Below are 4,960 nucleotides of genomic sequence, written 5' to 3'. Positions count from 1 at the left end.
TCCAATGAAACTCTTGATTCCTCGAGCATCTGTTGGCGCTTTCCAGTTCAGAATGTCTGCCACTTTCTTCGGATCCACAACCAATCCTTCTTTGTTTATTATGTGACCCAAGAACAGGACTTCACTGATCCAGAATTCACACTTGCTTAACTTTGCATACAATTGGTGCTCTCGCAATCTCTGCAATACCATCCTCAAATGACTTGCATGCTCTTCTTTGTTTTGAGAGTATATCAGAATGTCATCAATGAATACCACCACAAACTTATCAAGATAATCCATGAATACACTGTTCATCAGATTCATGAAGAAGGCTGGTGCATTGGTCAAACCAAAAGACATCACAGTGAACTCATACAACCCATACTTGGTAATGAATGTCGTCTTCGGAATGTCCGAAGGTCGGATCCTGAGCTGATGATAACCTGACCTCATATCAATCTTGGAGAACACACTGGCTCCTCTTAACTGGTTGAACAGATCTTCTATTCTGGGCAAGTGGTACTTGTTCTTGATCGTGACTTCATTCAGAGCTCGATAATCGATACACATCCTTTTGGTGCCATCTTTCTTCTCCACAAATAGGACAGGGGCGGCCCAAGGCGAGGTGCTTGGCCGGATGTAACCTTTCTCTGATAGCTCATCAATCTGCTTCTTAAGTTCAACCAACTCTGGTCCAGATATTCTGTAAGCTCTCTTAAAGATGGGGGCGGTTCCAGGAAGAAGCTCTATGGCAAACTCAACTTTCCGCTCTGGTGGCATACCCGGTAAGTCCTTTGGAAACACATCTGGAAACTCAGACACAATCTTGATCCTCTCAATTGGGTCTGCTTCACTGCTATCGACAGCCATCTGATAATAACTTCCTTTCTTCGGCTCAGGCGGGACTAACTCGGTCACCACTTCCTCTCCCAGTGGGGACACCAACTTGATTGTCCTTTTATCACAACTGATAACTGCGTGATACTTATCTAGCCAATTCATCCCTAGGATGACATCTATTCCCTGAGTACCCATCACTATAAGGTTAGCGGGAAACACTATCTCCCTTATTTCCACACATACATTCAAACAAATGCTATCGGCTCGAATTCTACCACCAGCTGAGTCAATTTGAATGGGGGTTGACATGGTAGTTATTGGAAGATTATGCGCTTCTACCCATGATGCAGTAATGAAAGAATGTGTTGCTCCAGTATCAAATAACACTTCTGCAATATGGGAGTCGACTGGGAACATACCTACTATCATGCCGGGGGTCTCCTGAACTGCTTCAGCCTCCAAGTGATTCAGTCTCCCTTGGTTATAGCGTGGCTAAGAGCGGTTGCCTGCTCCAGGCTGAGACACATTCTACTTTGCTGGGGCATTGGGGCCTGACTGTTGCTGGGCTGCCTTCTTCGAACATTGCATCACCCAGTGGCCTTGCTCTCCACAGTGGAAACATGCTCTGTTTCCAACCTGAGCTGGTGCTGCCTGACTGTTCTGTTGGGCTGCTGGGGCAGGAAGACGAGGTGTCTGCTGATTCTGCCTCTGAAACTGACCTCCTGACTGATTGTTCTGACGATTCTGATACTGATGCTGAGGATACTGCCTTTGGAACTGCTGATGCTGCTGAATGGCGGCCAGAGTCTGACCGATGGCTTGAACTGCCTGAGTCTGCATCAGAAACATCTGCTCGATGGACATCGGGGGCGGGGGTGGTAGCTGCTGTTGTTGGGGTACCTCTTCCTGCTGAGCGGCTTGCTCCTGCTGAGCACGCCTTCCTCCTCTGCGCCTGTTCTCTGACATCTGCAGAATGCAATCACACATCAGAACTGATCTTGCAAATCTTGCAGCATAAGAAAAGAATATAGAATTCTCCACCACACTGAACAGATGAGCATCTTCACTGATCTCCAACACAGACCACACAGCTTCTCAGATAAAGAGGAAAGTGGAATAAAAGGTTTCCCAACTAGATAACTAACTCCATTAACATAACAGGTAAACCAAAATGCAGGGGATACCCGCACTCTGGTGACAGTCATTACAAAGATCCAAACCAAACATAGTTCATCATGACAAACATAAATGCACAGGATATAACAAACTATCCTATCTAACTAAGACTAACTAAGGGCGAGACTAACGCTAAGATTGTAGCTTCTACGCATATATTTCGTATTAATTACAAGATCCGACTCTAACGATCTATGGTTCTAGATTTATCTTGGTCTTGCAGTCGGGATTGCCATAAAACTGGCGTCCACGCCGAGGTGAGCGGTACGAGTGCTGAGTCTCGACGGGAGCGGGGGAACCATCATCCAGGTGACGAAGTTCCGCGCGCTCAGCCCGCAGCAGGGTGATCTCAGCACGAGCCCTACTCAGCTCGTCTAGTGCATGGTCCAGCTCTGTGTTTAGCACGGCGGCTAGGTTGACTGTGCTGCTCAACCTAGGATTGTCCTCACCAACAGGTGAGACAATCACGCCTCCTGTGCTGCCAGATGGACGGCAGGGGTAATACTTCAGGTTGAGACCGTCAGCTACCCCACCGAGAACCGAGCAGTAGTGCGAAAGCGCACGTCGTGCAGCATCTTGCATGGCCGCCTCAGCTGAGTCCCGCTCAGAGATAGAATAGTGCTCTGAGCAGACCTCAGCACCCTGGAGACTGTTCTCCGGACGGTGCACCAAGAAGATCGCCTCCCAGCGGTCCGGGTAGACCCCGCGACTATGCTGGTAGACCACACAGCGATACTCGATGGACCAAGTACGCCGGTTAAGTGCCTGACGTAGCAGGGTGTCGAGCACATCGTGGAAGTGACACCCGCGAGCAGCGTCGCGAGTGATGGGTCGAGCGACCCATCCTTCTGGCTCCTGGTCAGCAGAAAAGTCGGTGTCGTGGCTCGAGCTGTCGTCGCCACCTCCGTCGTCTGGGTCTCCTCCAGTAGCTACTCCAGAGGCTGGGGCACCCAGTGGTGGTGCAGGGGGCGCCTCCAGGGGAAGCACAGGGGAGCAGCTCCTCACGGACTCTATCTCCTGCTGGAGCGAGAAGGAAGAGCCCTGCTGCTCCTGTCGTTGACGTTCCTGCTCCTCATGCAGGCGGTGGTGCAGTCTCTCCAAGTGGCTGGACTGTCCAGCCACGAGACGACGAAGCGGACGCTCAGCAAGGCGGGAGGGTAAGAAGGGGATGACGGACTTTCGTGCAGTGTGTCTAAGTCGAGCCATCTACAAAAGACACCGCAAGCAAAAGAGTGAGAACAGAATTAATATGACCAGCAAGTAATGAATCATAAATAAATGAAGGATTAGAATAAAACATAATTTTCAGCAAGGTATAATATATAGTAGAACATAGGTTTGGTCGGTATGACCAACTTTTGAAGGGATATCAAAGTCAAGGCAGGGACAGAGGTCTATAGTCCTTAGAACGACCATTCTATTCTAGGTTAGCGGTCCTACAGTCAGCACAGCTTTGATACCACTTATGTCACACCCGGTTTTAGAAGGCAAACCGAATGCGAAACATGTACGTGCCAGGATCAGCAATTCACGTACACAATAGTTACATAATCATGGACATCATCACACGGTGCTCAAATAGTATTAAAAAGGGAAATAATAGTCGATTACATCATATGTCTGAGACATCCACATAGTCTTTACAAATAATCAAAGTGCGGAAAAGAAACGTAGATAAACGCGGCCTTCATAGGCAGCCGACTAGGGGTTGCCGCTAACCCACGCCTAGAACTCGTCGTAGTCTTGGAACTCCTGGAAGTCTCCTTCTACGGCTTCATCTTCTCCTGAGCAGTGGTTGCAATGCTGACAACTTGGGGATGGGGGGGTTTGGTGTGTAGAGCAAGGGTGAGTACACATCAACATACTCAGCAAGTATCCTGTTTGACTGTAGTGGACTAGCTTTATGTGGGGATAAGTCAAGCAGTTGCTTTTAGTTGGTCAGATTATTATTTACTAGTAGAAAGCCAGGTTTTAACATTGACCCAAGTTATTAGCCCGATGTACTCTTTCCAAACGGAAAGAATACCACTTACCAGCGCCATAGTCATAAAACGTCGGGGCCGCGCGCTAGCCGAGCTCAAGGTCGCGCGCCATAGGCACGCTGGGCTGAGCTCGAGGCCGCGCCGGGGCCGTCACGACGCGAGCAAGGCACGCCGGGGCGGGCGGGCGAGCACGGCGCACGGGCGGGGCGAAGCACGGGCGGGACGGGGCACGGCCGGAGCCGGGACGAGGGCGGCCGGGGCCGGGGCGGCACGGCCGGGCACGACCAGGACGGGGCCGCACGGCGCGGCCGGGACGGGGGCCCGGCACGGGGCGACGCGGCCGGGGCCGAGGCGGGCGTGGCCGAGCCGAGGCGGGGGCGGGCTCGCCGGGGACGGGCGCGGCGGGGGCGGCCGAGCCAGGGCGGGGCGGGGGAGGCTCGCCGGGGGGCGGCGCGAGGGCGAGGCGAGGGTGGCCGAGCCGGGGCCGAGCGAGGTCGGGACGGGGCAGCTCGCCGGGGGGCGGCGCGAGGGCAAGGCGGGCTCGCTGGGGCGGCCGGGCGCGGGGCGAGGGCGGACTCGCCGGGGCGGCGCGAGGGCGGCTCACAGGGGCCGGGCGAGGTCGGGGCGGGGGCGGCTCGCCGGGGGGCGCGGGGCGGGGCGGGTCGCCAAGACGGGGGCGGGCGCAGGCCCGAGGCGGCGCGCCGGGGAGCGGCGCCGGCGGGCGGGGAAGGGGGAGGGAGGGGAGGGGGCCTCACCATGGCGAGGGAGGGCGGCGCGGCGGCGGCGGTTAGGGTAGGGGAGAGGGAGAGAGGGAGAGAGAATGACGGGCGGGGCCCGCGGGGAGGGGAATTTTTTGGGGGGAGGGGGCGGCTGGGCCAAAAATGAGGAAGGAGGGAGGAAGAGAGAAGAAAAAGGTTTTCCTTTTTTTCTAAAATCTATTTTCCTCTAGATGAATGCATTCACATTTTTAAACAATCAAA

This window comes from Zea mays, chromosome 8 (genome assembly GCF_902167145.1).
Source record: "Zea mays cultivar B73 chromosome 8, Zm-B73-REFERENCE-NAM-5.0, whole genome shotgun sequence".
Lineage (NCBI taxonomy): Eukaryota > Viridiplantae > Streptophyta > Magnoliopsida > Poales > Poaceae > Zea > Zea mays.
Note: the sequence above shows the minus strand (reverse complement) of the source record.